Source organism: Aotus nancymaae, unplaced genomic scaffold (assembly GCF_030222135.1).
Source record: "Aotus nancymaae isolate 86718 unplaced genomic scaffold, 86718_ANA_hifiasm-v0.15.2.pri h1tg000036l, whole genome shotgun sequence".
Lineage (NCBI taxonomy): Eukaryota > Metazoa > Chordata > Mammalia > Primates > Aotidae > Aotus > Aotus nancymaae.
Window position 1 is genome coordinate 6467665 of NW_026988450.1, and position 5918 is coordinate 6473582.

Consider the following 5918-nt stretch of genomic DNA (forward strand, 5'->3'; position numbering starts at 1 on the left):
AATTTTGACGATTCTTTTTCTTCCAGTGTATATGTCTGTATGCATGCTTTATTATCACTATTATATTTAAATATAAACATATACTTAAATGTTGGTAATAATGCAAATATGGAATTCTTCTAAGTTATGAGTTGCATTATTTAGCTTCACAATACCCTTAAAGTAGAATGCAGTGATAGTCTACTTTTTAAGAGTAAAAAGAAAAAGAAAATTCTGTGCTGGGTGCAGTGACTCATGACTGTGATTGCAGCACTTTGGGAGGTTGAGGCAGGAGGATGGCTTGAGCTAAGGAATTCAAGACCAGCTTGGGCAACATAGTGAGACCTTGTCTCTACAAAAAAAAAAAAAAAAAAAAAAAAAAAGAGAGAGAGAAAAAGAAAAAGGAAAATAAAGTTATAAGGAACAAGGAAGAAACAACAATGCAACATTGTCACATGTTTTGTTATATTTGTCTTGAAATACATAGTCACCTATATGCAAAGTGTCCTGAATGTGCTCTGTATCTTTTGAAACAGTCTTTAAAATGGTTTTCCCCAGAAATTTGAGTTTGAAATAATGACATTATTTAAATTCAATTACTTCTCTGTGCTAAGAATAAACTGGCCACAAATGGTGCTGAGACAACTAGATATCCACAATTAAAACAAGGAAGTTGGACTCCTACCTCAAACCATAAATGACACTTAAATCAAAATGGATCAAACACCTAAATAAAATGTAATATATAGGCTGGGTGCAGTGGTTCATGCCTGTAATCCCAGCACTTTGAAAGGCTGAGACAGGAGGACTGCTTGAGCCCAGGAGTTCAAGACCAACCTTGGCAACATAATGAGACCTTGTCTCTATTATTTTTTAAAAAGTAATATATACATGTAATGGGATATTATTTGGCCTTAAAAGAAAGGAATTATGACACATGCTATAACATGCATGAACCTTGGGGGCATTATGCTAAATGAAATTGGCCAATCAGAAAAAGACAAAGACTGTAGGGTTCCACTTATAAGAGGTAATCAAATTCATAGAGACAAAAGGTAGAATACTGATTGCCAGGGCTGGAGGCAGGGGGAAACTGGGATTGTTGTTAATGGATATAGCTCCCTTTTAGGAGGCAAAACCTTTCTGGAGATGGATGGTGGCAATGGTGGCACCACAATATGAATACGATCAACACTACTGAATTGTACACTTAAAATGTAAATTTTAAGATAGTAAATTTATTTTACGTGTATTTTACTATAATAAAAAAATAAGTAAAACTCTAAAAATGTTTCAGACACCTAAATGTAAGAACCAAAACTAAAATTCATAAAACATAAATTTTCATGATCTTATATTAGGTAGTAAGTTCTTAGATCTGACACTAAAAGCAGAGACAACCAAAGAAAAACAAAACAAAACACACTTTGTCAAAATTAATAATTTTTGTGTTTCCAAGTATATCATTGGGACAGTGAAAAGGCAACAAGGGAGAAATCACTTACAAATCATGTATCTGATAAGGAACTTGTATCTAAAACATAAACATAACTTTTAAGGCTCAATTTTTTTTTAAAAAAAAACTCTATTTAAAATAGGAAAAGAGTCTGAACATTTTTTCAAAGAACGTACACAAATAGCCAATAAGTACATAAAAAGATGTTTGATATCATTAGTCATTAGGGAAATGCAAGTCGAAACCACAGTGGGATATGGACTCATACCCAATCAGATGGCTGTAATGAAAAGGACTGATAATACCAAGTACTGGTGAGAATATGGAGAAATTGGAGCCCGCGTACACGGTTGGTAGGATTTGTAAATGGTGCCATCACTTTGGAAAACAATCTGTCAGTTCCTAAAATGGTTAAGCTTAGTTACCATATGGCCCAGCAATTCCATCAAAAACAATTATAAAGATAAAAAATTTGTGTACAGATGTTCATAGCAGCAGTATTCATAGCAGTCAAAGTGGAAACAAACAATCTATCGCCTGGTGAACGGAGAAATCAAATGTGGCATAGCACACAGTGGATTATTCAGCCATAGAAACAAATGAAGTACTGATACATGCTACAACACAAATGAGCCTTGAAAACATTGCACTAAGAGAAGCCAGTCATCAAAGATCACATACGGTATAACTCCATTTCTGTGAAATGTCTCAAATAGGCAAAAATGAAAGGCACCTAAGAGTCATATAGAGATATGAAATAGGGTAGTGCTTTCTTTGAGCTATACCTGGAGGGATAAACTGCTAAACGTTTCTTGTTGGGGTCATGAAAATATTTAAAAATTAATGGTGATGATGGTTTCAGATATCTGAATATACTAGAAGCCACTGAATTTGTACACATTTAAAGAATGAATTGGCCAGGTGCAGTGGCTCACGCCTGTAATCCCAGCACTTTGGGAGGCCGAGGTGGGTGGATCACAAGTTCGAGACTAGCCTGGCCAGCATGGTGAAACCCTGTCTCTAGTAAAAATACAAAAATTAGCCAGGAGTGCTGGCACACGCCTGTAATCCCAGCTACTAGGGAAGCTGAGGCGGGATAATCACTTGAACCCGGGAGGTGGAGGTTGCAGTGAGCCAAGATCGGCCATTGCACTCCAGCCTGGCTGACAGAGCAAGACTCTGTCTCAAAAAAGAAAAAAAATAGTATGCTAAGAAAAGAGTTAATGGGTCAGCAGTGGATCCACCACTGTCCACTTGTGACACTGATTTAAAAATACCTTTAGGCTTGGAAGGCGGTGCTCTGGGAAGCCGGACGACACGGCAATGTCTCTTCAAAGTGGAGCCTGAGTTTTGTCATCACTGTCTCCGCCATGAGTCGCAACTATGATGATGAGCTGCGGTTCTTGGAAAAAATCAATAAAACCCGCTGGAGGATCAAGAAGGGCTTCGTGCCCAACATGCAGGTCGGAGGCGTTTTCTATGTGAACGATGCTCTGGAGAAACTGATGTTTGAGGAATTAAGGAATGCCTGTCGAGGTGGTGGTATTGGTGGCTTACTGCCAGCCATGAAGCAGATTGGCAATGTGGCAGCCCTGCCCGGAATTGTTCGTCAATCTATTGGGCTTCCTGCTGTCCATTCAGGATATGGGTTTGCTACTGGGAATATGGCAACCTTTGATATGAATGACCCGGAAGCAGTGGTATCCCCAGGTGGTGTTGGGTTTGACATCAACTGTGGTGTCCGCTTGCTAAGAACCAATTTAGATGAAAGTGATGTCCGGCCTGTGAAGGAGCAACTTGCCCAAGCTATGTTTGACCACATTCCTTTTGGGGTGGGATCAAAAGGTGTCATTCCAATGAATCCCAAAGACTTGGAGGAGGCCTTGGAGATGGGGTGGACTGGTATGCCTTAAGAGAAGGGTAAGCCTTGGCTGAAGACAAGGAGCACCGTGAGGAGTACGAAAGGATGCTGCAAGCTGACCCCGATAAGGTCTCTGCAAGGGCTAAGAAAAGAGGCCTTCCTCAGCTGGGAACCCTGGGAGCAGGCAACTACTATGCAGAAATCCAGGTTGTAGATGAGATTTTCAATGAGTACACTGCTAAGAAAATGGGCATAGACCATAAAGGACGGGTGTATATGACGATCCACAGTGGAAGCAGAGGCTTAGGCCACCAAGCAGCCACAGATGCGCTGGTAGCTATGGAGAAGGCCATGAAGAGAGACAAGATTACAGTCAATGACAGGCAGTTGGCTTGTGCTCCAATGGCTTCCCCAGAGTGTCAAGACTACCTGAAGGGAATGGCAGCAGCTGGGAACTGTGCCTGGGTCAACTGTCCTTCCGTGACCTTCTTAACCCATCAGGCTTTTACCAAGGTCTTCAACACAACCCCTGATGACTTGGACCTCCACGTAATCTATGAAGTTTCTCACAACATTGCCAAAGTGGGTCAGCACGTGGTGGACGGAAAGGAATGGATACTGTTAGTACACAGGAAGGGATCTGCCCGCGCGTTCCCTCCCACCATCCCCTCATTGCTGTTGATTACCAACTCACCAGGCAACCAGGGCTCACTGGTGACACCATGGGAACCTGAAGTTATGTTCTTACTGGCACTGAACAAGGCATGACTGAGCCCTTTGGAACAACCTGTCATGGAGCGGGCCAAGCATTGTCCCGAGCAAAATCTGGACGTAATTTAGATTTCCAGGATATCTTAGACAAATGGGCAGATATGGGAATTGCAATCAGTGTTGCTTCACCCAAACTGGTTATGGAAGAGGCTCCTGAGTCCTATAAGAATGTGACAGATGTGGTGAATAGCCGCCATGATGCTGGAATCAGCAAGAAAGCCACTAAACTGAGACCAATTGCTGTGATCAAAGGACAGAACCTTGGACGACACGGCTGCCAGACACCGCCGACCCTCTCTGAAGTGAAGTGGACGGACATGCTCTTCCGACCTCAGACTCAAGGCCAGACAGGTTCCAAAGTGCGCAGCCGGAAGTGCTGTTGCCAAAATGACTGACGGGGAGGCTGCTGCTTTCAGAAGCTAGTGCTTGTAAAATACCCTTCCGGGAAGAGGAGCATTTGGAAAGGGAGGAATTTACCTTCTCCTTGGTTGTTCCACAGAGTTTTAGGAAAATCTTTTAGGGATGGGTAGGTGTCAAGACTCTGCCTTAGGCAGTCATACAAGTCTTTAGCCATCAGCTTGAACTTCTTTACACCAAGCTGTTTACATTCCAAGAAGTGTCCTGAAGAAAGTTCTATCAAATAAGATTTCGGAACGCTAAAATAAATAAATACCTTCAGAATGGGGAAGACTAGTAAAAGAAAAATGTGAAATATCCTTCATGGTATTAAGGAATATAAAACTATTTGCATTTAGATTTAATGAATGTGAGTTTATTACAGTGCTTTATTTACAGTAAATAATTTCCACTAAAATTAAAGAGGCATTGGTCTTATCATTCTTTATCTCTATACTCACTCTTTTCAGCAAACAATATGAACAAGCATCTTAAACCTAGAAATTGTCCTCCAGCTACGACAATTGCTCTCCTTCCTGGAATTGCCTTTCCTATGTGTTAATTTCCTCAGTGCAAAAGCTTTAAGAATGTTGAAGATACCCCTAGGAAAACTCATTTTGAAAGTCTTGATTTTCACAGCCTTCTTTGGCATTAGAAGCTTAAGAGATATCCTAGGGCTGGGTTTCTCTCCAGGTTTTAGGAGCCATTCGCAAAAGCTAGGTGAAAATGCAGATCCATGGAAGCTAGTTCAAACCTGTCAGGTCTTTCCCCAGGTAATTTTTATACTAATACACGCTAGAATGGGATAGGGTTAAAAATATTCTACTTCTCTACTGTATCAGAGAGGTGGGAGTTTTGAAATCTCATTGCCATGTGGAGAACCACAGCCCAGAATGTGAAAAATGAAAGGCACCTAAGAGTCCTCTAGGGTGTTCCTTTTATTCTGTGAAGGAAGAAACAAGATGATTAGCCCAAAGCCACACAGATAGTTAGCGGCACAGCCAGCATAAGACTGAGCAGGAGACGGGGCTCGGGTGTTGTGACCCCCAGTGCAGTTTCTTCAGCTCAGTTAGGGCAGAATTAGGTTGATTGGGCACCATTGAAATGTTTGCTACATCCATCCACCATTAGATGGAACGTCCAATTTTAGTTCTCCTTATTATTTTTTACTTTATATTTTATTTTATTATTAATTTTTGAGACAGGGTCTCGTGCTGTCACCGAAGCTGTACTACAGTGGCGCAATCACAGCTCACTATTTCTATTTTATTTTGTTTTATTTAATTTTGTTATTATTTTTTGAGACAAGGTCTCATGCTGTCACCAAAGCAGGATTGCAGTGGCACAATCACAGCTCACCGCAGCCTCGAACTCCTGGGCTCAAGCAATCCTACCACCCCAACCCCCCAGTAGCTGGGACCACAGGCAGGCAACCACCACGCCTGGCTAATTTTT

The 5918-nt window shown here is 41.3% G+C and overlaps 1 pseudogene; it reads left to right on the forward strand.

The window, feature by feature from the left end:
• Positions 1–2805: 2805 nt before the first annotated feature.
• Positions 2806–4462, forward strand: LOC105724801 (RNA-splicing ligase RtcB homolog; annotated as a pseudogene).
• Positions 4463–5918: the final 1456 nt, after the last annotated feature.